Genomic DNA, 27,369 nt, shown 5'->3' with positions numbered 1-27,369 from the left:
CATTGAGAATAGGTGCTACCTGAGTAAAAAGTGACAGAGGAAAGAGCGAGACATCACAGGTTGTTATGAGAGTTGCAGGATGGAGCTCAGAAATCACCTTTGCTGTCCTTCTTGCACCAGGAACAAAGCAGGAGAAAGGTCATGCTGTGGCATCTGTCAGGGACAGGGGGATGCTGAGGACTTCAGGGCTGTGCATCATCCAGTCATGCTGGGGAGAGAGGCTGTGCCTTGGCTTGTGCCAACTGCTTCAAGCCCAGGGTTTGTATTCCATGGCTCTCAGCCATAAAGGTTGGGACGTGTGAGAATGAAGCAGGAATTTTGCCCACCATATGTGGCAATTCTCGTGTCTTCATTTACAATTTGCAGCTGCCCTCCTGCTCTTGGTGTCATGATCCTGAGGGCACTAATAGGACTTAATTAACTTGCTCACCTGATTACCGCAGCACACCTGATACAGACTGATAGCTCCCTGTCAGCTCTGGCTGGAGGCACTAGGCTCAGTCTGACTTGTATCGCAGGTATGCTTGTGTCTAATCTTGTCTTTTGCTGTACTGGGTGGATTTTGGATGTGTGCTGTCAGTAGCTTTGGCTGTTTTGAGCACACAAGTACTTCTAGAAATGGGGTATGGGTATCTTTGTGCTTGTTAACTTACATCAAAATGCAGGAGGGGGACCCATCATAAAATAAGCGATAGACCTCTTTTGTTTAGAGGTACAATGTCCTCCCTGCTTCGTTCAGCCAACTTGTTCTTTATGTTTAAGGAACTGGTAGGTGAGAGAGGATTTTCTCGTTGATGGTGAAGAGCATTTAGGTTTTCAGCCAGCTCTCTGTTGTTGGAGAGAGGTGTTCAACCCTTTGGGCTCTGCTCTACAGCTCACTGAAGTCACCCAAAGCTCAGTTGCTATCTTCAGGGGAGATGAAATGCAAAATCAGAAGAGACAGGTTTGTTTGCAGTAAGCAGGACTTCACAAACAGTGTGAGAAGTTTAGGCTGCACTTAATTCACAAAATAATTTGTATTGTCATGTAAACAGTGCCCAAACAGGAGACTCCTAAGCAAAACTTGGAAGGAAGTTGTAGTATTTGTAGCTCTGGTTCATCAGATGCCCTGTGACTGCATCTGGGCACTGCAGTGGTGCAACAGTGTAATATTTGTGTTATCAATGTGTATTTGAGACAAAAAATCAGAAGATTTTGGCTCCTTGTGGTCAACAGGTCTCTCAAGACAGAGTAGCTGGCCAAAGTTCAGTGTGGGCATCTGTTTTTCCTTATTTAAATGTGCCTCTCCCTCCTCTCTGATGCTTTTTGCTCAGTGGTGTGTTCTACTTTCACATTTAAAATGTTTTTCCCCCAACAGCCTGTCTCAGCAGCTGTCAGCTTACCCTGTGAGTACCTGGGTTTCTGGGATGGGTGAAATGGTGGCTACTTGGAGTACATGAAGTGCTGTGTATTACTTCAAGGTGAAAAGCTCTCCAGAGACAGCAGTTCCTGTGCTGTTGGGTGTTCTTCAGCCTGCAAAGGGTCCCTACTCCTTGATTTACGCATCCCTTAAGACATGGGAGCCTTGTGGCTTTGGTGGGGGAAAAGAGGACAGCTTTTCTACCTGTGTTGCTCCCTGGAGCCCTGGAAAAGAGGGTAGTTTTCCTCTGCTGAGAAAGATGAGGAGTAGAAAACGTGTCAGTCCCCTCCTGGGCTGGGCTGCTGTTGCCTGCAGAGTGCTGCTGTCCATCAGGGAGCTTCCATGGCACTGTGGATTTGTAGCCATGGTGGCAAACACGGATAAGTAGTGCTGCTTCAGAGCAGAGTATCCTCACGTGGGGGAAGGGTTTGCTACAGCCTTGGCAATGATGCTTTAAATCTCCAAATAACACCCTCAGGAGATGTTGTTCCCTCCCTTCCCTGCTGAGCTTTGGAGGCCTTGTGCTGAGGTGTCATCAGTCTTAAGAATACTTCAACATAAAAGATGTTTTTGGTTTACCTTGCTATATTTAGGCCTCACTTACAATCAGAGTACTAAACTTGGAATGTTTGGAGCATATGGGGGTGTTGATATCTTATATTTAGCTTGATCCCTCAGTTATACAAGCATCTGTCACAGACATGGCAGATGGCAGAAAGCCCTGATAGGGTTCAGAGGGAAAAGAACCAAGGTCTTGGTTATTTGGGACAGGGTAGCTTAGGAATGAAAAAAGCTCATAAAACATATGTCTGTTTTCTGCAGGGAGGCAAGAGCTGGACTCTGATGTGGCATGATCAGTGTGAATCTAGGAGAAGTGATTGTGATAGTTTAAAGTTTGAAAGCTGAGCTAGCTCAAGACTTTCACTTGAGCTGGGATGCCTTTTGGTTCTGGGGACTGTACAAAGATAAATGAAAACTCGGTCCTTGGGCCAGGGAGATTGGCAACCTGTTGGCTCAGTGAATTTTGTTCTGTGGCTGCAGCTGTTGGAGCTGAGGTAAAGAAAGTGTTTGACTGGGAATGAGGCTTCACAGCCAGCTCACCCTGAGCTGTGTGTGATGTGGTGCCAAAAGGAGCAGCTCCTCTGCCTGTGCTCAGCTAATGCTCCCAACAGGCCCAAATCTACTTGGGTGTTCTGGATGCTGTGCTGTGACTCACAACAGCTCCCCAAGCTTGGCTCAGAACTCAGCTTTCATTCCTCCTGAAATGGAAGATTGGTGGTGCTGGAGGAAAATGGGGGAGTGGGAGAAGAACGGGATAGCCAAATTATGGGCTGGGCAGAAAGTGAGGCCCAGTCCTTTAAGTGGTAACAGGGTCTCACATGGGTCTCCCACAATATTTTCCTGTGACAGCGGCTGGACATGGGGACAGCAGCTGGACCTGAGTCCAGCTGTGCCCAGGGGGGCAAGAGGCCAAAGGCACCTGGGCTGTGCCAGCCGTGGTGTGGCTGCAGGGCCAGGGCAGTGACTGTCCCTGTGCTGGGCACTGCTGGGGCCACACCTCAGATCCTGGGGCAGCTTGGGAACCTCAGGACAAGATGGACATTGAGGGGCTGGAGCGTGTCCAGAGAAGGGAATGGAGCTGGGGAAGGCTTTGGAGCACCAGGAGGGGCTGAGGGAGCTGGGAAAGGGGCTCAGCCTGGAGAAAAGGAGGCTCAGGGGGAACCTTCTGGCTCTGCACAACTCCCTGACAGGAGGGGACAGCTGGGGGAGGGTCAGGCTCTGCTCCCAGGGAACAAGGGACAGGACAAGAGGAAACAGCCTCAAGCTGTGCCAGGGGAGGTTCAGGTTGGATGGACATCAGGAGGAATTTCTCCACAGAAAGGGTGGGCAGGCATTGGAAGGGGCTACTCAAGGAACTGATGGAGTCTATCCCTGGAGGTGTCCAAGAAGCAGCTGGATGTGGCACTTAATGCTTTAGTTGACAAGGTGGATATTGTTCAAAGGTTATACTCACTGATTTAGGGCATCTTTTCCAACAATAATGATCCTGTGGTTCTATTCTGTGGTAATGAAGGTGACTGAGACCTTGGCAGGGCGTGTATGTACTAGGATGGGGCTTGAAGTAACTTTGCTTTAACAAAAGAGGAACAACTGTCCTAGGAATGCTTTCCCCTCTCCACATGAAGATGTGTTAAGTGATTCATTGTGGTCATATTACTCTTTCACTAACATGTACTTGCTTAGACAAACTCCTTGTATCATCAGTTAGGATGAATTATGAACTAAGTTGAATTGACTTAAAACTACCCATTTTTGAGGACTGTATCGACTGGTTTTTCTTCCTCAAGAAAATGCTTTCATTCTTTTGCTCAAAAAGCAGGCAAACAAAATCCCCATGATAAACTAATTGATGTAGCAGGTGTGGTATTTAGTCACCAGGCAGGAAAATCAACCCTTTCTGAAATGCTGAGGCCAGGTAGTTCAAGTCACCACTTCCCTCTGCTTTCAATGCTGAACCGGAGCAGGGACACCAAGGGCATCAGAGGGATGGAGCAGCTCTGCTGGGAGGAAAGGCTGAGGGAATTTGGATTGTTCAGGCTGGAGAAGAGAAGGCTTTGGGGTGACCTCAGTGGAAGAAGGAGGTACCATTTGCAAGCTGCTGAGAGAAGCTTAAGGACTGGGGGAGGTGGGGAGGAAATAGGGAGAAAGGGGAAAGGCTGAAATCCTAAAGCTTTCTATGTACCTGTTTACTTGAAATGTGTGGTGGGAATGAAACGTTTTTAAACAAACAACTTTGCAGGCAATAGAAACGAATCAGTGACTATAATTTTCATAGAAGTGCTTCATTTTCTATCTGGCTGGTCTCCAGGACTTAATCAAGGCTTTCTTGGAAATGTTGGGTTGCAGTCAGTGTGAATGCGTTTCAGAGGCAATTTTTGGTTTGCTGCTTGCTTTCTGTGCAGCTGCAGGGATGTGTTTAAGTGAGTAGGATGCTACTCTCTGTTCTGTTGATGGCACATAGCTTTTCCACACATTAGTGGGAACCTGCTGAATCCCAGGAGTAGTATTAGCCTCTCAGAGGTAACTGAGCTTTTGTGCAAGTCCCAACTACTGGTTTTGAGAGTAATTTCTCTCCTGAAGAGGGGAATGAAGCTTTAGGTGCTTACCAGTAAAAGTGAAAGTTGTTCAGGTACATAAGATTGATTTGCAGTGAGTTATGTGAAAGGTGAAACTTGATATTGATGAAGATTTCTTCCATGAAGAAGTAAAGTTTTCCACTGGAAATGTAGCGCCCTTTCTCATTTTAATGTGCTTTGGAATGAAAATGATTCATCAGCCTTTCTTGCTGCCAGTCAGGTGATAATCCCAGTTAGATAATGCTGAGTGGCGTTGTTCTGGTGCAGACAGAAAACAGGGCCCACTTCACTCCCCATACCCTGGTGCATGAAGCTGTCATCTCTGCTGGTGATCAATAATGCTGCAGAAATAGCTGTGCCATTGGTTATATCTGCATCTTGCAGGTAATGAATATTTGCCCAGCAGCAACTGATTGTGTACACATTTCCACATAAATTTGAAGAAATGTATAATTTAAGCTGATACCTTCTGCTAATTCAGGTACCTAAGAAAAGTATTTAAAGCATATTTTTGGTGTGGACTTATAAGTAAAAAGAACTCCTCCCAAAAAGACAACCAAACCCCAAACCTGTCACATGCTGTAATTCTGGCTTGTTAATAGCAGCAATTAAAATATGAACTGATGATAATTTATTTTTCTTTGTTTTTTCTGGGTTTGCTTCCTCAACTGAAAGAACACTGCTTCTTCCAGAATATCTTCTTACCAAAGAAAACATTTTTACGCCAAACAGTTCAGCCAAAGGAATGTTAATAAAAGGAGTTATTACTAAATCTTGCACTGCATAGACTTTAACTTTGACAGGAATACTATTTCAAGATGCAGCAGCTCAGCCTAAGGACAACAAGCCGTGTTTATTTTGTAGCTAATTCAATGGTTGGAGTTCAGTTACATCCAAATGCTTTAAGGAAAATTAATCAAGTAATGGGGGATGGAGGCAGTTGGGGGAAGTCTGATTTTATTTCATACTCTAGACCATCTGCTTTCAAAAAAGGCATTGCTCTTAGATGGAAGATACCTTTCCTTAATTCATTATCTTTCTAGGTACATTTTTGTTTGTGGCCTTATCGTAATGTGTTCTTACCAGCATGTGAAGTGCCTTGTTTTCTTGAGGGCTGCTGGATGCCCATGTCAGACTTTTTTCTCCTTTGTGGAGGGAAAAACAGTCACTTTTGGGGAAGTTCAAACCGAAGCAGATTATATAGATGTCACTGAAGTCCTCAATTTACCAGTGGAATGTTGCTGAGGATATGGCTGGATCCTTTGGAACACAGAGTAGATGCAACACACTTGTCAGTTTTCTTTCCTTGAAAAGAATATCCTCATACTCTTCCCACTCCCTTTCATGAGCAGGCAAGAAGGAGGAACCCAGGAAACTACAGGCTAGTCATGCTCACCTTGATCTCTGGAGAAAGTGATGGAACAACTTGCCCTGGGAGGTATTTCCAGGTGCAGGAAGGTGACCAAGAGGAGGCTGCATGGATTTACCAAAGAGATGTCGTGCTTGACCAAGCCAGACAATCTTCTGTGATGAAATGGCTGGGTTGGTGGATGAGGGGACAGCAGTGGACATTGTTCACCTGGACTTCAGTAAGGCTTTTGATACTGTGTCCCTCACAGCAGAGCAGATGGAGGGTGGGATAAATAAGACAGAGAACAGGCTGAAGGGGATGGTCAGTGGCACAAAGTTTAAATGGAGGCCTGTAACTGGCAGTGACCGGGTTCAATCTCATTGACTGGGTCCAACAACCTCATTAACGATCTGGGTAATGGGGCAGAGTATCCCATGGCAGACAGAGAGCTGGGAATATTGGCTGGTGTCCTTGGAGGCTGTCCTGCCACCCAGGGAAGCCTGGACAAGCTGGAGAAATGGGTGGCAGGAACCTCCTGGAGCTCAGGAAGGAGGAGTGCAAAGTCCTGTGGACTGGGGAGGAAGAGGCACCAGTGTTTGCTGGGGACTGAGTGACTGGGAAGCAGCTTGGCAGGAAAGGACCTGGCAGGCACCAGGATGAATGTGAGCCAAGCATATTCTGGTAGCAAGGAAAGTTAAAGGTATCCTGAGCTGGGTTGAGAGGACCATTGTCAGCGAGTCAAGCAGGTGATCCTTCCCCTCTGTTTAGCACTGGTGAGGCCACACCTGGAGTATTGTCTTAAGTGCTGGGAGCCCAGGAAAAGAACGTCATGGATGTGCTGGAGAGAGTCTGATGGATGGACTGAAGCATGTCTGCTGTGAGGAAAAGCTGAGAGTGCTGTAACTCTTCAGAGATCTCAAGGGGATCTTACCAAGGTGCAGAATTATCTGATGGGAGCAGGTACATAAGATGAAGCCAGACTTTTTCCCATGGTGCCCAGCCACAGGACCAAAGGGAGTGGGCACAAACTGGTTCTTTGTTATTTGGTTGGGGTTTTGTTTGTTTGGGCTTTTTTTTTTTCAAGTGACTGAACACTGGCAAAGGCTGCCCAGGGAGGCTTTGGAGTTTTCATCCAAAAATATTCCAAAGCTGACTGGTCATGGTTCTGGACAGGCAGCTGTGGCTGGCCCTACCTGAGCAGGGGGTTGGACCAGATGACCTCCAGAGGTCCCTGATAACTTCAGCCTTTCTGTGATCAATAGTGAAAATAATCCTGATTTTCTTCTCAGTGTATTAACACAAGGTCTGATTTGGGAAAAGCTTCTGCTGATGGTGGCTTCATTTAACTCTTGAATTTCTTCCTAATTTCTCTGTACAGTTCTGCAGAACAGAATCTTGAAGGGACTCTTGTACCACTCACTCTGCTGTTGTGATGAAAGATAAAGTTCAGGAATATACTGGAAAAAGTGTCAGGAATCACAAATTTATAAATAACAACATGACCTATATCCCTGCATTAGACATCTCTCTAAACCTTTTATTCCTTTTAAGAAAAGACTGCCTTGTAGAATGCTTTTTATATTATTTTTTACCTCTCAAGGGGCTGTTTTCCACATCTTACTATTGGGACATTTTTGTTGACACTTGTGCCATTTTTTGCACTAAAATTCATCAGTCTTAGTTGTAGATTCCCTTTTTAATTCTCCATCCTGTGTCTGTCCTGAGAGAATCCCAAATGCCTGGAGATGGTCATTATTCTTCTTCACTTGGGAGTCTGCCTCTGCAATGCTGCACGATGTAGATAGTGGTGGATATGGTTTAGGATCTTTCTGGTATTTCCAATTTTCAGAGCTGATAAGGTTGTTACACCCTCCTACACAACCTGGCTGAAGACTCATTTGGTGACTTGTACCATCAAACTGATTGTTCTGTGTATTTCCCTTTTTGGCTTTTAGTACTGTTCTTCAACAGCACCACGATCCACTTCTCCTTCCTGCTGCCTTTCTACCTTTTTAAGCCTTTAACAGATGAGAATCCACTTTGTTAAAACAATTTGAAAGCATTTGGTGACATTCACTGGTTTCTTGAAGTCTGCCAATAAAAAAAAAAAAGAAAATTCAGAGTTACAGAAGCAGTCAGAGCTGCAATGTGGGTAGGAAGTTATTTGTATACATATTTGTATTTATCTGACTAATATACAATACCTGAGGATCTGAGTTGTCCAGGGCAGCAGACTCACATTGATTCTGTTGTTGTGAGAAAAAATGACAGAGAAAACATTAATCTTGTTTATATTTCTCTCAAAGACTCTCTAAAGCAATTTTTGCATGCCTTCATGTACTGCTTGGGTTTTGGGGGTTCCATTCTTGTTTGCCCTGTGAATGTCATCTGTGCATTATTGTGAATGGTAATGGGGGCCAGGCTACAAATTAGTGCTCAACTACTACAGCAATTAACACTACCTAAAAATAGAATCATGGAATGGCCTGGTTTGGAAGGGACCTTTAAAGATCATCTCATTCCAGTGCTCCTGCCATGAGTGGGACACCTCCCACCGGATCAAGTTGCTCCGAGCAAGGGATGATCTCCTTCCTAGACTATGAGCACTGCATTTGGCTCTCTGTTTTTATACACTCGGTTGAGAGGAAAAGGGATTGCTGGGTGTGATTCATGGACAGCCTTAAATGTTGACCAGACAGTAAGTGAATCGTGCTGCAGAAATACCAGTTTGACCCCAGTGACTGTAATGGGAGTTCAGATCACTGGCTGAGCTGTTCAGTGAGTCCATAAATCACTGGAGATAACCAGGGTAAATCCAACCCCTAGTTTCTAAAATCTGTGAGAGATTAGGTACAGGTCTGATGCAGATTTTCAGCCTTGAGATGAATGCCAGTCCCTTTGAGCAGGCCCAGATGACCCATGGGAACCTGGGAAGCTCTAGAGCACAATATTTGAAACATCTGCAGAAGAGCCTGTGCTTCAATTGATGTAGTGGTATTTCAGAATAATCTTTCAGGTTTCCAGTATATTTTAATTTTTTTTGGTCTCTGTATAAATATCAGAGTTCTCTTTGGCTTGTGCTTGATGGGTCATTGCTAACTTAAATAGATAAATGAATGCATTGCTGTATGAATTTTTTTAGGGATAGATCCACCAAACGATGGGCACTGAAGTGCTCAGTTACTGCTTCAGCTGGGGCCACAGAAGGACCTGGGATGGAGTGGGTGGTGAGATGTAGAGGGTGACATCGTTTTCTCTGTTCTCTAATTCCCTTCTCATGAATTGTGTTAATGTTGGATCTCACATTTTGCATGAGTCAGGAGTGCTGTAGTGGTAAACATGAATTTCTAGTCAAGCACAAGTGCAATAATAGAGAGGATGAAAAGAAAATGTAGAAAAAAGCACTGCAGACTAGTGGGGATGGCAGAAGGGGGAAGTGTGATGGTTCTGTTCTTTGGCCTTCCAGAGATCTCCATGGAAATGAGTCTACCAAGTTAAAAAATAAGAAGTATGAGATATGTGCTTTATCAAAAATACACCAGATTGAGGTGGAAGAGAGCACTTCTTTCAAAACAAAAGAGTATTTTTGTCAAAGATAGGGAGGTGGGATGAAAGTCCACTAATGCTTTGCAACTTAGTAGTAACAGGCACCCACAGGAGCAAAATATATCTGTGTGCCACTGTGTCTGAGGAGAAATGAATATGTGAGTGTAGATGTGGGCTAGCTTGTGTATGGAATGGAGGGGTTGTATCTTTGAGTAGTTGGATGGAAGGGGTTGTTCTGCTGCCTATGAATGAGCAATTTGCCTTTCTAGCCCTCTGCAGGATTATTTTTTCTCTTGCCCTTCGGAGCACTGAGCCTGGTAATAACCATGTTCTGCTGGTGGCTTCCGTGTGTGAGGTGGCCTCACACAGATGAAGGCATTAGGGTAATTGCTTGCACTAATCTCGTAACAAAGGATTGGGAGGGCATTAAGAAAATGTGTTTGGCAAAGTGTGTGGACATGATTTTCTGAGTCTGAAAGAGTTTTCAACCTGTCAGTGGCTGATCTGTTCCTGGGGGAAAGTCTTTTGGGAACATTTCTCTTTCAAGGACTGTTTTTTGTAAATAGGTTTTTGGTTCCCAGAACAGTATTATACAGATGTCTTGAGTGTTTCTCTTGTCCCACCAATGGGACAAGAGAGGTGTTGTTCCTTTTACCAGTCATGTTAAACCTGTATCAGAACACCTTATAAAAGGGGATGAAAACCCTGAAATAAAGCCTTCTTCTGATGATACCTCTGCCTGCTATAATTGAATCCACGCTTCTACCTTGTGTCCATTAGTGACAGAAGTGTAGTCCATATGCACCATCACAGCACTAAAAGTTAATCTGAAGTTCTTGTTGTGTAAGATGGACGTGACTGGGGAGCCAGAGGGACACCCTGGTATGTGACAAACAAAATCTGCTGGGTTTTCTGGTGCTGTAAAATGAGTGCACAGCAAGTAGAATTATGTGCAGTCAGTCCCTATCTCCTAAAGCATACACAGCACATGGATGCAGGCACCCACTTCCCCAATTTTTTCAGTACCCCTACAGAAAATCAGTATTTCTTTAACATTCATAGAAAATCACAAAATGGTCTGGGTTAGAAGGGACCTTAAAGACCATCCAGTTCCAAAATCCCTGCCATGGGATGGGGCAGCCACAGCTGCTCTGGGAAACCTGTGCCAGGGCATCACCACCCACACAAGGAAGAATTTCTTCCTCATATCCAATCTAACCCTGCTCTCTGTCAGTGTGAAGCCATTCCCCCATGTCCTGTCACTCCAGGCCCTTGTCAAGAGTCTCTCTCCATCTTTCCTGTGGGTTCCCTTCAGGCACTGCAAGGCCACAGTGAGGTCACCCCAAAGCCTTCTCTTCCCCAGGCTGAACAATCCCAATTGTTCCCTCAGCCTTTCCTCCCAGCAGAGCTGCTCCATCCCTCTGATGCCCTTGGTGTCCCTGCTGTGGCCTGGCTGCAGCAGCTCCCTGTCCTTCCTGTGCTGGGCCCAGGGCTGGATGCAGCCCTGCAGGGGGGGCTCAGCAGATTCCCAGGCTCTGTGGCTCATGTACTTCCCACATACTTGTATCACTGGGTTTCCACTATATATTCAGGGTTTTCCCTCTTATATAATCAGTGAAAATAAACTTATCATTTATCCTCTAAGTTCACGCTGCTCAAGGCGTATCAATAACTGCTGTGAAGCTGCTTGGGTGGTTTGGTTTGTTTTGGGGTTTTTTTGGTTTTTGTTCTCTTTGCCTTAAGGAAAAGGAGGGCGCTGTGTTATGGAATAAATAAAAGGGTTTTTTTTACTAAGTAAAGAATGCTGCTTTCCCCCACTGATGCACAGAGGTAGGAAACAAGTGTGGAAGGTGAGGTACTGATGGTTGGTTAGAATGTTTTATCTGAGACAGAGCCCAAGACTCTGTTTCTGTTCAGTTGTCCCCACTTTTGCATCACTCTGAAATCTTAAGAATCTTAATACTTATATTTAAAGTCCAAGAGACTTTTTAACAGACATTTACACTTGCTTTTGCCTTAAGATGTAAACAGCATGGTCTTGAAGTCCTCTGCGCTGAGAGCCCAGCCCAGCAAATATTGATCCAAAGGGAAGAATTTGAATGCTGCTGCACAGCAATATAGGGATATCAGCTCCTCTCATGTCTCTTCCATGGTGGGAGAAATGCATGTAGAATATTCCTTCTTGCTGTCTTTGCAACAGATGGAAAGCACACAAACAGAAAAGCGTGAATTTTAGATCTGTATGGGGGGTGGGAATGTAATAACTTGGAGGACAAGCCACAGTCATTGTCACTCCAGGAGTTTACTGTTATTAATTGTCAGCTTCTGTCCCTTATTTTTCCCTAATAAAGCCTCCAGAAGGCTTTTCCACTTAGTGAACAAACTGTTCTACACAACAGGGAGTAAGGAAGATGAATTCATCTCTATCTCAAATTTGGATGAGGAAAGAGTGGAACATTTGGTCTGTAGTGAGGAGAAGCAAGCTGCCTCTTCAGAAATGATCTTCCTCAAACTCCAATTAAGTGGAATGCTGGGTTTTGTGAAGTTATCCCAAGGCTGTAAGTGTGTGTGGGCATTTTTTTTTTTTATTTTAAAGCTGCGAGGTTCATACCCAAAAGCATAGAGTCTTAAAAGCAAAGTTAAAAAGGTTTGAAGCACTGTTTGAGACGTGGTCTTTGTTCAAGCTTCTCTTGTTCTTTCCATCTTGGCTGTGTATTTTGACCCTGCTTGAGCACAGAGGTGGGACCAGATGACTCACTGTGGTCCCTTCCAAATTTACCTATTCTGTGATATTTGTCTGTGTTGGTGATGTGACTTACATTTAATCGTAGTTTTCTGATGTGTAACCTTAAGAAAATATGCTGCTAACGGTCATGTCACTCATTTATCATAGTCTTTAAACAGAAATTTCCTTCTCTACTACTTTTTCTGTCTATCCATTCACATAATTTGTGATGCCTACTTGGCTTGTGCCAAGTGGTCCTGAGGTAAATTCAGCTGCTCCAATAATCCATAATTATTGCTGTTCCTTAGGCATGGCTTACTCTTTCTATGGCCTGTAGTGCTGTGTCTTCATGAACGGAGGGTTTTTTCTTTCCTTTTCAAAAACATCAGCTGTGTTTCCTGGTATATCAAATTAGCAATAATTTACTTAGGAAAAACATCGTGAGTTTCAAAGTGGGATTGTGTCTAATTGCACTGGCCTTGTTCCATCTGGGATTTCATCAGTCTTTTGCCTGTGATCCTTGTTGGATCAAAGCTTCCCTCTGGAGTGGGAAGGACTGGAAAATTGCAAGAGGGAGCAGGATTCCATACCATTCTCAGTATCCTGAACTAAAAGCACCCTGGTGGCATCACTCTGGTATCCTGAAGCTGAAAATCACAGGAGTCCTGTCAAACTTAAAGGGCAGCATCAAATTCCAGATCTCTGGAAGGCCAGGCATGGCATCCAGGTACTGTCCCACGGTTTAGGATAGGGCTCCTCATATGCTAAATTTGCTTATAGAGTGATTAATGTTGTTCCACTGAATAGAACTGATTTTAACAGTGCTTAGAAAACAGCTATTGGCTGCTCTTTAGGTCCTATTTATGCTCTAAATACCATGGATAAGTGGATACCATTAACAGGAAAAATGCAATGTGTTTTCTCTTAGCCTTTAAAAGTGTGTCAGTGCTCCACCTGAACCTCCTTCCTCCCCATTTTTGAGTCCCTCAGCATTTGTACACTGAACTTTTTGTGAGTCCTGCTATACTTCATGTGTCCTTCTTCCATAAAGGTTATAAACTCCTACATTGCTCATCCAAAACAGTGGAGTCCTTCTTAAGAAAATCCAAAAACATTGCTAAAAGTAGAGGTAGAATTACACAGGAGTTGAATTCTAGTCCAGTCAATAATATTGCTATAAACAAAATTTATCCTGTGAATGTCAGGATATCCTTGTCATAAACTTTAGAGATCTCCTGAGTTAGCTGTTTAAAAAACAAATCAACCAGCCACGGTGGTCCCTTCTAACCTAACCAATCCTGTGACTCTGTGAGCTGGTTTTATTTCCAATTCAGCATAAAGCTCAGGATTTTGGGAGGAGGGTGGGTGAGTTAAGGTGAGTTGGGCTCACCTGCCTGCCCCCCATGGCACTTGCAAGCCCTGAGCCAGCTGACATTATTTCAATGCAGAATGCTGAGATGAAATCAGAGGATGAGCAAACCCTGGCCTGCAGCTTTTGCATGTAATCCACCTGTCCAACACTGATATCATCTCCTGGGGAAGGAACTGAGACAACCTTTAGTGTAGAAACCTCAGAGTTCACAGCTTTGTTGGATTGGGTCTCCTGCCCCTTGATGGGAGCTAAAATGAGGCTCTTTGATCTATTTAATAACTTTTCCATACACAGCAAAAATTATGTTTGGAGAGAATCAGTCTTCAAAATGTGACTTTGGCTTTTTCAGTGCTTAGTTCCATTTTAGTTCCTACATGGACGCTGTCCTCTTTCCTACAATGTCTGGCAAGATGAAGGAGCTCAGTGCCTGGCAGTGAGTATTTTATTGTCTCCAGAGGAGGTGGGCTGAGGGAATGCTGGGGAGTGGCTGGGAGATGCCATGAAGTACAAGGAATGTGCAAGCACTGCAGAGCTACGTGCATGGTGGTGGGGCAGGAATTTCTGAGAGATCCCACAAAAAAATGCTGCAGTAACACAGAATGGGAATGTTGGAAGAGATCGTGAAGTGAAGAAAGTAAATTTTCCTGCACATTACAGACAGTGGAGATGGGTTCTAAGTTCTTGTAGGACAGAAACCCTTATTTTTAAAATGTACTGGGCACGGTTTGTTCTAAAAACAATCAAGATTCGTGCTACAGATTCCAGCAGAAGGAAGAGTTTCAAAGCATATCAGAGTTTCAAATCAGTTAATCTGGGGAGAGAAAAAGTAGGATGAGAAAGTGTAACAAGCATATAGAAGGGCTGCATGACAAATGTCTGCATCATCTGTCTTTTTGCTTTAAATTCTGTCATTTCTGTGTTTTCTTCTGAATACCAGTATTAGGTAAAAGAGAGTTATGGTGTAAGTTCTTGGGAGGGGTGGGTGGGTAATACTGTATTGAAAAGCTCCGCCAGGAAATTTTGGCTTTATGGTTTGTATTACTGTATTTCCAAAAGACCTTTGAGAATCAAAACATTATTTTTTTAGGCCTTATGTGGCAGAAGTTTCTCCACTATAAGCAATAACTCTATAAAGAAAAAGTGCAGTGGTAGGAAAGATAAGAAGTGGAAGCAATACTAGGAAAATCTGTTATGCATATTAATATTGCATAGAAATTTCATAGGAGATGAAATTGGATTTTAGAGTATTTACTTCTGAAATAAAAAATGCTGTGCTGAATCTGTGGAGATAGCTTTAGAGAATTTAGCTTTCTGAGCCCTCATTTTTCTTCAATGCAAGAAATATGCTACTAGTGTAGTTCCTGGGCTTTGTAGACTAGGGAATGCTGACGGCATCCTAGAGAAACTTCCTCATGTCACTGCAGGAAACTGTAATTGTGGGATATGCTGGTAAACAGATAAAAAAAAAAAAAAAAAAACCACCAAAAAACAGGCTGAGAAAAGGTTAGTGGCTTACCAAAGAGCCAATGGCATCTATATAGGCAAGATTCCAATAGGATGCCTGGGCCATTGGTAAAGATTCCAGAAGGGAATGAATTGCAGATATTATGATCTTAGTTTCAGCACAGCTGTTAACTCTGTGGAAAACCTGCCTTCATAATAAATGAGCTTTGTATTTAAGCAGCCAAAATGACATACTGTTTCATCATGAAGTTCAACCTTCTCCCTCCCCAGGATTCAGGGGATGCTGGATTTCTGAAGGACAGAGCAAGAGAGGCTCCTGAAGGGAATGTGTAGCTCCAGCAGTTGTGGTGGCCTGGCTCGTGCCATGCACTGTGGTACTTGCAGGGAGCACTGGCTGTGCAGCTCCTAGAATGTGCTTTTTCACTTCTAAGCATTTTTTTTTCTCTCCAAAAAGTCAATTTCTGCAATGTCTGAAATGAATCTGAGATATCTTGGTCACAGGAAAGCATAGGCATTGTTCCACCACATCTGAGTCTGCCTGCTGCTGGCTTTGGGTTAAAATTCAAGCAATTTCAGAAAAAAAACCCAGAAATTTCATTTATCCATTTTATAGATGATATGGCTGTGCATTTGTCTCTGGGAAGAGACAGAATTGTCTTTCCTGCTGAATACCCACAGTTCTTTGACTCCTTTCTTTAGAAATGGGGAAGGACAGTTCCCGTAAATTTAAGCAGTTGTCGTGTAAAAACCATGAGGAAGTACAGGCAAGGCTTCATTGCCTGCACTGAGTGGAATTTGATCACTGTTTATTGTATTGACATATTGGAAGAGGTTTTGTTGTTGTTTAATGTGGTTGCTGATTGATGCTGGCATTAGTGTATGATTGCTTCTGAAGGTTTCCTGTTCTGCAAGATCTCAGAAGAAAAAAATTATGGCAACAAATTTTAGAGAAACTAAAGGGTTGGCTTCGTGAAAAAAGTACAAAATAAGGCTGGGGTGGAGTTATATGGTGATGAGAAAAGCTTATGGACTCCAGTTTTCAGGACCTCCTGCACCTGTTTCTCTGGCCAGAAATGCACAATATAAAAGGGAATTGGGGAATCTATTAAAGCCTCTCTGTTTAAACCCATTCTGGGCATTGCTTCCTTATCTGCTTTCCTTGTGAAATCAAGGCTTTACTTTATTAGGGATTATGCCTTGATAAAGCCATATCTCAGGGGAGATATATTTCTATATTTCTTGACTGAAAGGTGCTCAAATCAGGAGTGTCTCAACAGAGACCCAGGAATAGAGAGTCTGCTGCTAAACCATTCCTGTTGTAATGTGTTCATAGGAGAAACTTGTTGCCTCTCCCACTGGTGCTCAGGAAATAATAATAAGGACTCTGAAAAAATTTAAAATGTTACCTTTATTATCATTTTCTGGGTTTTTTGTTTGTTTTTTTAAAATGCTACATTAGTGTGTCTGTACCTATATCTATAGAATATATTGAAACCATCTTATAGGAAGCAAGACCTGCTGCCTAGGGTTGACCCAAAAGATCATCTATTTTCTCCTTAAATACAGTCTTTACAACTTGAAACATTTTGTATTCAAGCACATAAATTTGTTGAGAGTTGCTTCAGCTGTTGTCACATGAGAGCATTTGAAAAATAAAATTTATGAGGTGAAATTCGATTGCAAAAAAGTCCATTTTTCTGACTGAGTTTAGAAAAAAAAGACATTTCACCCTACTTAACCTTTCCAAAATGCTTTGTATTTGGTTTGTGTCAGTTCCCGTCCCCAGTAGCTGGCACCTTGTCCTTACGGCATTCCCACACATGGGACAGACTGTGGAATTGTGCAAAAAGACAGCAGAAGGCTTTAAAATACTTAAAAAGACCTTTTTAAGGGGCTTTAATAAAAATATAGGATGGACTGTAGTGACTGGGTGCAGGATTGCTCAGCCAAATACACTGATCAGTGAGGTGTTACATTTGACTGACCCTTCTTTTACACCCTTTTAATGTCCTAATTTTTCCTTCTCTCTTGTTTTGCCCTGACACACTAAACATTCCTTAAGTTCAGTCCCTCAGGCCCACCTCAAATACCCTCAGTTGTCCTGTTCCTCTTGCTTCCTCCTTATCAGTTACAGATTCCTCTCCAAAGCTGTGCCTGATGGTCCTTGGTGGTCCCATCAATAAGTGGCTAAAGACTTATGTTCTTTCCCAGTGCCTCTCTCTCTCTTGTGCGCCTGGCTTGGGGCTCTGCGTGTTCTTGTTTACAAATGCCTCCTTCATTTAATATTCCCTTGGAAGTGGAAGAGTTATTGAGTGGATAATGAAGCAGAGGCCCTCACCTTCCATATGCTCTTAGAGTGGTGGCTTCTGTCTTGTACTGGGGCTTCAGCTCTGGATGTAGCTCTTGAATGTTATAAGAGCTGAACAGGGATGAAGAACATGTGTTTCTACCATTTCCCCTTCATTACAACTGATTAAAATTGTGTTTAATATGGCACTCACAGCACTCCACATTATGGGCAGTACTTCAGCTTGTTGTTTGCTTGGCTATCTCAAAACCTGTCATCCTCCCTGAAATAGAATTAATTTCTGAATCAATGCTCTGGGCAATGATTCTGGTGCTGTCGCCCTGAAAAACAACAGCCAAAACCTAATTGTGGTAGGAACAAACTTTCAAAAGAGAGTTCAACAGCACCAGGAACTTTCCTGTTTTATATAGTTACAATCTTTTTACTTCACCTGGAGAGAGAGAATCAAGTCCTTATTTCCTTCCCTATTTACACATTATTGTTTTCAGCAAAAAATGACTGGAGATGGCCCAGCATGATCCTGTTGAGAACAGGGGTGCAAAGATACTTTCTCATCAGTACAAACAGAGCCTTAGACTGGCTCTGAATGGGAGAGCACTCCTGAGGTTGTTTTTCTCTTCCCCACAGGTAATAAACCTCAGTTAGAACCACCAGTGCAGATCCAGAGATTAAAATCTTCCCTTGGCCACCATGTGCCTGTTAGGGGCAGAAAGCAGCATGTCCTCCCTGTGGAAAGAGAGACAGAACTATGTTGCCAAGCCGTAACAGAAGAACAGCTGTAATGAGCCTAAAAGAAGTTGGGAGAGTATTAACTTACACAAGTGACCAGAATCTGTAACTGATACAGAACAAAACAGCATCTGTGTCCTCTCCCTGCTTCAGGGCCAGCAAATCTCTTCACTCTCATAGCAACAGCCACACTGAATAAACCTGCAGGAGCTTTCATCACCTCTACCAATACGTGACCCTTGTCCTGCTGCTCTTGTTAGCAAGGACTGTATTTTCCATCACCTCTCTTCAGGCAAGTTGAACTGCCCTTTGTTCTTTTGATGAACTAATCACACCCTTGGATGACAGGCCAGCTAGAGGGAAAGAAATATGGGGAGCTAAATATCATCCTGTGAGAAGGAGAAACACAAGAGTCAGGAAATTGAATTTGACTTCTGAAAATGTCTCTTTTTGGCAGGAAGGGGGAGAATTTAACATCCAGCTTTCAATGCCACATTGCAGAAGGAGGTCAGAAGGGGTCAGTCTTCTTTCCCTTCCAGGGAAGGCTTCTGGAGGCTGGGAAAGAAAACAAGATATACTCTGCCTGTGGCTTCTCTTGTTGGTTTGGAAGGCTGTGACTCTGTACTTCTCCTGCACCAGAACTTCTCTGCCTTGCAGGAGCTGGGCTGGGAGTGTAATTTTTTGTAAATAGTCTCCATTTCTCCTGAAGCCTCCCTTCAGACACTGAAAGGCCACGATTAGGTTCTTTAGCCCATTCCCTTTCAGGGTTAGATCAGAGCTCTTTACCTTGGACTAAAAGCAGCAGGAAGGACCAGGGTTTGTCTTAGTCAAATCCACTGCTCCATGTATAATCTGTGTCTAATAATCAAGTCCTTTTCCCAGTCTGTGGAATAGGACTTTGCTGTTGCTGCCCTCAGTCTCCAGGTAGGCAACTCTTGTAGAGAGTAAAGATGCATTTCTGAAAGTCCAGTGTCTCTGTTGCCTTTTGAGTCTTTATAGGTATCGATTCCATCAGTAGGATGGGTCTTCAAAAGTGTTTCAAGCATCCAAGAGCATAAAATCCAGGGAAAGACAAAATGTTCTAAACTTCAAACTGCCCAAGTGCTATAAGAAGACTCCAAAGTCTCTCAGATTGCTTAAAGATTGCTTTAAGCTAATTGGTCGAGAGTTAGGTGCTTTTGAGAATCTGAAAGTACCTTGATCTTATTTAAAACTCTATATTCTTAACTGACATTTGCATGTAAAGCCATTTTGGTCTTCACTAGATGGAATTCAAACAGAAAATAACAAAGCAAGTTGTCACATGTCTTAATAAAAGTAAGGATACCTTCAAAGACAGTTTTTTTCTTGTTTGTTTTACTATAACTGATTAAGAAAATTAATGTTTTACCAGTTCAGCTACTATATTTTTTTCTTGGTGTATTATTGTCCAATCAGATGTTTTTTGAAGAAGCAATAGTTCATCCGGGAAAAATCTGTTTTATTTTCAGGAGTAGTGGGACAAAGAATTGCTCTGCTTTTGAAACCTTCCCCTTTTGTTAGTGAAGGGTGTATTTATGTGCTAAATCTGTCTTAAATTATTAGATGTTTATATATAGACATGGGCATAGCTATGTCTTGAAGCACATCTGGGGGTAGTGATTAAAAAAAAAAATTAGTTTTATTCCAAGGGAGAAAATCAAATCTACATTGTCTGACTTTTATTATATCTGGCATCACCTTTTCAGTCATAAGGCTTTATGCCTTTGTCTCACTGTGTAGAGCAGCTTGGCATAGGATTTTTGTCTTGCTTTCGAGAATTAGAGCTTCCTGAGAGCTCTGGAAATACTTTCCTCCCTTCCACCTCACAGCTGATCCAAGTGCATTGCTGATTTTATTGTGTTCTGTTCACAGAAATCAAAGGGAAAACTTTGCAAAGATTTCTTGTTGACTCTCATCAAAAGTTTGTGCCCTCTTTTGCTCAGAGTGGGTAGATTCAAGCATTTTTCCTTTATAAATTGAACTGAATCACACCTGGCTGAGGTTGTTCCACAAAGCTGAACCAGTGTTGCTTGTATTGAATATTGACTCCAACAAGTAAAATGCTCTTACGGAGCTCTGGAAGGTGGTGATCCCCAAAACCTGAAGGGTTTGAACTTAATTTGAAGTTGCTGAATAGGATTTGTGTAATGCCATCCCTTCCTGGGGACGAGGAGGAGACAAAGCAGCAGTACTTGCACACTAGTTCTGCAAAGAGGTTAATCTTCCTGGTTGGTACATTCCAAGACTACAGAAAGACTGGTTTGGATTGACTTCCAGAGTACCAGTAAACAAGGCTGTCTCTTCTGATTTCCACCCTTATTTTGAGCAATTTTTTCCTTATCAAAATTAGATACAATCAGATAGAGGCTTGGGTGGAGAAGGGAAACAGATTTGAGAGGCATCATCATCATCTACTGTGTTTTGTCATGCCAGGAGGGAAGTAGGAAGAAGGAGTGATAAGAAATTCATGTTTTGTATTTTATTACTCATCCAAAGTCTTCAATTAGTGCTATGCTAATGAAGTCTTTTTGAATTGTCTGACAGACCTTATGATAAACTCCTTAACAAGACAATTAAACTGGGAGGATGTCAATTGGGTAATTAGCTGATAATCAATATCCAGCAGCTGTGATGAGATGGCAGGCAGATGTCAGGCCCTGCTCAAGGCTCTGGGTACTTTGTTGGTTCAAGTTTCAGGGAAGGTGCTGCCAAAACAATAATAACTGCATTGTGTGACAGGAGTTGGGATAAAGGAATAGCAGCCTAATAGTGATATTAATTTAAACTGAATATGTAGAAATCCTTTCTCCTACACAAATCATTATGAAGTGGTTGATCCTGGCAATTTGAGATTTTTCTTGACATGGGCATTAAACAGGGAAGGTATGAAATGTCCGGAGTAGAACTTTAAATTCCTAAATCTCCAAAGAGCCATGGATATTAGCCTATGTTACATTAACCATTTAATTATAACTTCATGGATGCAAAGCTGATTGGACCGCTCCTTTGCAATCTCAGAGGCAACTGGAACAGAATTTACTTCTTTTGTGTGTAGGCATCAACAGCAAAAACTTAGACCTAATCCTGAGCAATATATCTCAACTCCCATGATATCCAGAAAGAAGGAGCAGGAGTTATCTATAACTGTCTACATCTGATGGAGATGTGGTGCACCCTGGAAATCTCTGGTTCTGTTCATTACCTCTGGAAGCTAGGACTGCCACAACAAATGCCTGAAGTTCAGAGAGATGAACCTCACTGTGATTAACCTGTGATTAATCACAGGTATCAATGAGAATAAGAACTTGCTTGGAGGGAGCCTGTTTGTGTGGCAGATCCAATGGCACAATGATGTTTTGCTCAGTAATACAATGCTGGAACTTGGCTTTGTAAAATTCAGCTTATTCCAAATATAACTTGGAGCTAGAAAAGAGAGAGCACAATTTGGTCATAGAATGGACATTTAAGATCATCTCATTCCAGCCCATGCATGGGCAGGGACACCTTCCACTATCCCAGGTTGCTCAGAGTCCCATCCAAGCTGGAACACTTCCAGGGATGGGGCAGCCACAGCGTCTCTGAGCAACCTGTGCCAGGGCCTCACCACCCTCACAGGGAACAATTTCTTCCCAATATCCAATCTAAACCTGCTCTGTGCCTGTGGGAAACCATTGTCCCTTCTCCTGTCACTCCAGGCCTGTGTTAAAAGTCCCTCTCCATCCTTCTTGTAGGACACCTGTTACCTTTCACTGCCAATCCTTGAAGATCCCAATATGATTTCTTTTTACGATTTTCCATTGTGTGCCAATGCTCTGGCTTGGTGAGAAACACACAGTATAGTGGACAGGACATTTCCTGTGAAAATTAAGACTGAGCCATATTCTTGATTTAACCACCTAAAAATGTTGGGGGTTTTGGTTTTTTGGGTTTTTTTGGACAAAATTCTTGAATGTCACAGAATTCCCTCCCATCCTAGGTGGAAGCCCCTGGACTTGTGTGAGGTAAAGAAGCAGGATGGAGGAGACAGGGTGGGCAGGCTGTGCTGGAAACATTTCCCTCTCATGTAGCAGAAGGGGACATTAAAAATGCCCCCTGCATGTTTCTGCTCTTGCTAAAACCTCTCCTAAGGGCTGTGCTGTGCTGCAAAGCACCTCAGCAACTCCTTCTCTACAGTTTGTGTCAAGTCTGGCTTGCACCAGCCAACTCAAATCAGAAAAGGATGACCATCACTTTCAAAGAACCTCCCAGAGGCTTGAGATTCAGCTCAAAAAATAGGAAATAACAGTTGGGGAAAATAAAGGAAAAAGTAAAAAAATGGCAACCCATCAGAAGCAGTTGCCACAGCTTCTTGTGTATTATAGCAGGTTAGTGTTCCAGGGTTGTACTGCTGGGAGAGTTTGACAGGTTTACACTGAAAGATACCACTTAGAAGTGTTAACTTCTTTTAGCTTAGCCTTATGGAGCCTTTTCACTGCAGACTATAATGCTGGCTACAGTGCTCATCATTCATTCTTAAAATGTGAGGTTAATGTGTAGCTACGCTGGATATTAAGGGAAACAGATGGAGCAAGGAACACAGTGAATCACAGGGAATCTGTTCAAGAATTTTTCTCACTAGGAGGTTTTTTCCTTACTGAGCCTGCCTTAAGTATCAGAGCAAGCTCAAATCATCATCTAAATGCCAGTTCCACTGCTCCCTGGTTGGGAATAAAAGCTTCCAGCTAAATGTTGGGTTTGTCAGTTTGGGTTGGGACCCAACAAGGAGAAGCAGCAAAATTTTTCCCATTGACTTTAAGCTGGATTTTTTTTCCTAGTCTCTCCTGAAACACCCAGCCTCTGACTTCCCTGATGACTTGCAGTATTGTACTTTGTAAACTTCATGTGCCGGCCTGCTTATGTCAGCCATAAGAAGGTACTCCCAGTTCCAAACAGAAACCATACCTCATATCTAAATTTACTGTAATTCCAGACTACGCATCAGCCTTCTGGCCAACTGCCCCAGGGCAGGGGATGGCTCTGTGGTTACATAAACAAGGTTGTTGGAAGCACCAAGGGAGGTCAAACTGGCACGATTCCCACAGTCAGAAAGCCCAGACAGGATGGAGAATGTCTGGTGTTCCCAGCTGGGAGCAGATAAACTTCCAGAGCTGGATAAATAATAAATGGCTGCAGTGATGGTTGTCTCTGAAGTGTGCTAGTAATTTTGGTAGAATGTGCTGGATGGCATGGGTGCATGTCTGTGCCCTCCAGGTGATCTAGTGTTTGTCACTGGTGTGTAAGAGAAGAGAAAATGAGGGCCTGTTGTGAATCCAGTGGTTATTCCCTGGAGGACACGACCAAGGGAAGCATCACCACCTCCTGGTGTTTTCAAACTGGATGGCTTTCAGAAAGTAGAAGCTTTAACTCAATATCTCTTATAACTTGTAATGAAGAAGTGAATGGATGAAATTAGAGTGTGTGGAACACAAGGGAATGGCACCAAGAGATCAAATGGCTCCTTTGTGCCTACATACTCCAGAAAATCTCTTGCCTATATTTTCTGTTAAGAGTTTGGAGCAAAACATTTCTAATCAGCTTCTGAACTAGTAAAAAAAGAGTGATAATTTCTTTTTTTTTCCTATCATTACCCATTTTGAGTAAAATGTTTTGGCTTGATTTGTTGTCAGCTGGCTTTCAAGATTTTTTTTTTCTTTTTTCTTTTTCTCCCTCATTCCCATGGTTCATATTGCAGTAATCTGTACCCTTGGAACAGGATGATCAGAATTTAGTATCTGCCCTTACTGAACTAATCCTCTTGGCTATGACATGTGAGAAAGTGGCAGCTCTGAAAGACATTGGTATCTTCTGCCCTCACCAGCTGGGTGGGATGTGCTGTTTTGTGTGGAGTGAGAGCAGAATATTCCCTACTGTTCCCTCTGCAGGAGGGAAGGACTTTGCACCATCCCTTCAGCTGGAACACCCTGCTCCTCTTGGCTTACCTCCACACAGGCTGGGGATGGGGGAGAGGGAATATGTCAGTCTTCCCATCCATCTTCAATTCCACCTACTTTGTCTTTGGAGTGTGAGGTACACTCAACCAATTTTAGGCCAGGAGATAAAAATCTAAGGCCTTTTTTTTTTCTCTGTAGCAAGGAAAGGAAACCCAGCTTCTATTAAGAGGGGACAGAAGTCTGTGTTGGTGTCAAGGTTCCCATTTAGCTGACACAGGTTGTTTGTTCTTCCATAAGCCTCCATCTGGGCTGACCCTTGGTGTCTCCTGAGGCAGGAAAAGCCAGAATTAACACACTGGCAAGGTCAGAACTGGAATCTTGTACCTGTTCTGTATAAGGCCCTAGGTTTGCAGTGTCAGTGGTCAGGAACAGACTGGGGGAGGTGCAGGAAACCTCTTTCCCATTCTTTTAAGGGGCTGGAATCCTGTCCATTTTCTGTGCTGAGGTGGTGGCACAGTGGAAAACTGCAGTTCCTGGGCTGGGCAGACAATCCCCCATGTGATCCTGCAGCAGGCTGTGTGTTTGTCTCTGCTTCTGTGGGGTCTTGGTTCTTGCAGTGATAGAATCCACTGAGTTCAAGGGACCCACCAGGGTCATTGTGTCCAGCTCCTGGCCCTGCCCAGGACACCCCAACAATCCCACCCTGTGCATCCTTGAGAGTGTTGTCCAAACACTCCCGGAGCTCTGGCAGCCTTGGGGCTGTGACCATTCCCTCGGGAGCCTGTTCAGTGCCCCAGCACCCTCTGGGGGAAGAAAATTTTGTAAACTCCATCCTAACCCTCCCCTGACACAGCTCCTGCCATTCTCTGGATCCTGTCCCTGGTCACACAGCAGAGATCAGGGCCTGTCCCTTCTCCATGTGAGGAAGCTGCAGAACTGCTGTGAACTCTGGCCTCCATCTGCTCTTCTCCAGCTGAACAGACCAAGTGACATCAGCCACTCCTTTTGTGTCTTCCCCCCCAGGCCCTTCACTGTAGCCCTCACCATCTTCCATAGCCTGACTGGATCCCTCCAAAGGAGTTGGTACTTACACAGGCCTGCTGCTTTATGTGGCACTGTGTGAGATCTGCAGTGTGCTGAGTAAACAGCGAAAAAGGAAAAAGAAAAGCCTTGTCCTCTCCCTATTCTTGCTCCTTGTATAAAAGGCGGTGGTGTTATCCAGTGTGACAAAGTCTGGGGCTTTTCTTCCCTTTTCTGTGTGGTGGCTTTTGGGGATGGTGCTTCTGGATCACTTGATGCATCTCTGCCACCTTTGGGACCTCCCCTTAAGGATTCATGTCACTCCCCAGCTACACCCTCTGGGTGCTGGCAGGAAGCAGTGCAATACCAAACCTGTTGGTGACCAGGACAGGTGGCCAAAGCCCTTTCTAGACCAAAGGTGGCAGGAGCCCTGCTCCTGATTTACACTGCTGGAATTTCTGTGGTTTGAGTGGAGGCTTTCCTCACCTGTGAATTGATGGGAGAGCCAGAGTGAGCATTTCTACTCTTCCCTGGCAGGTGGGTGGTGTATGGCTTTGGTCCCCTGTGTCACCGTAGTAACAGCAAGGTGTTGTTTCCTGGCAACTGACAAGGTTGCTAAGAGAAAAGTCAGCAGCTTTGGTGGATGTGACATCTTTGACATCCTCCACTCACATTATATCGGGGTGGGTGCGATGGAGAGAAGATGACCTGGTGGCCAAGTCTCATCTCCTTTGACCTGGCTGAATGCTGGAAGCTAAGGCAATGGAACAGCCAGTCTGGGAGATGGGGAATATGGATACTGTTGTTTGCTATCCTTACCCCATTCAATAACTATAAGTGACACTTCCTGCCCTCTGCTAGAAGATGAAATGAGTTCTGGGAATAAAAATCATTCTCTAGGTGCTGAGTGTTATCACTGGTCTTTGATGCTCTGGCTCCCCAGTTCATTTCAGAGATGGCTTTGCTGAGAAAGAAGCTTTCCTCAGAGCTGTCTGCTCTGCTAGTGCTTCATTTTTGAAAGAGTTTGCTTCCCAAACCCACCTGTCTGTGTGGTGAAAGCTGTGGTTGAGGTGGGGCATGGATGGGTGGGGGAAGGAGCAGCAGGTTCTCTGAGGTATTATTCCATCTTAGCTCAGTGGGATTCAGTGCAGTTTTACCAAAGCAAAGCTAAAAGCAACACAATGATGAATTGATAAATCCTATTTGCTCACATCTGCCCACTCGAAGACAGAGCTGGGGACACCACTCGCTGCTGCTGCGTGCCAGAGCATGTGCAGAGGGAGTTGTTGTGCTCTCTGCAGTGCTTGGGAGACAGATGGTGGAGCCCACCCATTCTCTACAGAGAGGAGGATTTCTGCAGTGCCATGGTGCTGGCAGACGATGCAATAGCAATGTTCTTACATTTCACAGAACTGACTGGTCTCAGAAGTGACATTTTACCAGTGTTCTCTTCTGGAATCTTTTTTTTTTTTTTTGTTCCACAGCTGCCTGCACAGCTTTTGGCACATTGTGGATGGAGAATGGGTACATCTCTGGCTGGACCAGCTCTGCCATTTAGGGTGAGAGTTAGACTGTAGGGAAGAAACGGAGTGCTTTTAGGAGAGGAGAACCAGTGAAGTGATAAGAACCAGTTCTTATCCCTTCTAAAATTCCAGAAAACCCTCTGTCTTACCATGGTATGGGAGAGCTTCTGTTGGTTGGGAGTTGAGGCAGGTAAGATTAATAGAGATGTCTTCTCTTCCCTGACTGAAAAAAAAATTGTTTTAGCTGTACAAGTGGGACTTGTGACAAGAGAATGAAGCCCGGTGCAATTTTGCAGAGGCCATCAGAAATCCTCAGGACATTCAGAAATGCTCAGTTTCCCACCAATTTCCTGCAGCTGACAGCACATTTGCATTGACCTTGGTAATTGTGCCAGCCTGGCAAATGAAAAGGACATGAATCACTAAAAGGAGAATTAAATTTGCAAGGAATGCCTTGTATTTCATTTTCTGTTACTGCCATTTTTATCTGTCCCAGCTAATTCTCGTGTCCCTACAAAGCTTGCCCTGGTGTTCCACTTCGTGCAGCAGGAATGGTGTCTGTGCTCACAGCAGGGGTGGCTTTCTCCAGCTTTTTTGTCAAATGCTATCATGGACCCCCTGAGCTCCTTGTTCCTTTGCCAGCTGTGGGGAGTGTGCAGCTCACTCATGTGGAGCCTTCTGTCTCCTTCTCAGAGCAAGGAACCAGCCCTGACCTGACCAGTGCCTGTAAGAGCAGCATTCCTTGAGTGGAATAGATTTCTCTGTGTTGGAATAAGGGGGGGGAAGTAATCTCTTGCACCTTTCACTTCAGAGATTTTCATCCCTCTCTCTTATGTAAGCATGA

At 43.8% G+C, this 27,369-nt stretch overlaps 1 long non-coding RNA gene across 1 annotated transcript in view; it reads left to right on the top strand.

The window, feature by feature from the left end:
- Positions 1–432: 432 nt before the first annotated feature.
- The window catches only part of LOC147653691 (uncharacterized), a 40,347-nt gene continuing 13,410 nt past the window's right edge, over positions 433–27,369 (top strand). The window contains exon 1 of the long non-coding RNA XR_015285724.1: positions 433–518. This is a non-coding gene — a long non-coding RNA (uncharacterized LOC147653691). The remainder of the gene's footprint in view (positions 519–27,369) is intronic.

This window comes from Cyanistes caeruleus, chromosome 4 (assembly GCF_971803275.1).
Source record: "Cyanistes caeruleus chromosome 4, bCyaCae1.hap1.1, whole genome shotgun sequence".
Lineage (NCBI taxonomy): Eukaryota > Metazoa > Chordata > Aves > Passeriformes > Paridae > Cyanistes > Cyanistes caeruleus.
The sequence above is the reverse complement of the archived record's forward strand: the minus strand, read 5'-3'. Positions and strand labels throughout refer to the sequence as shown.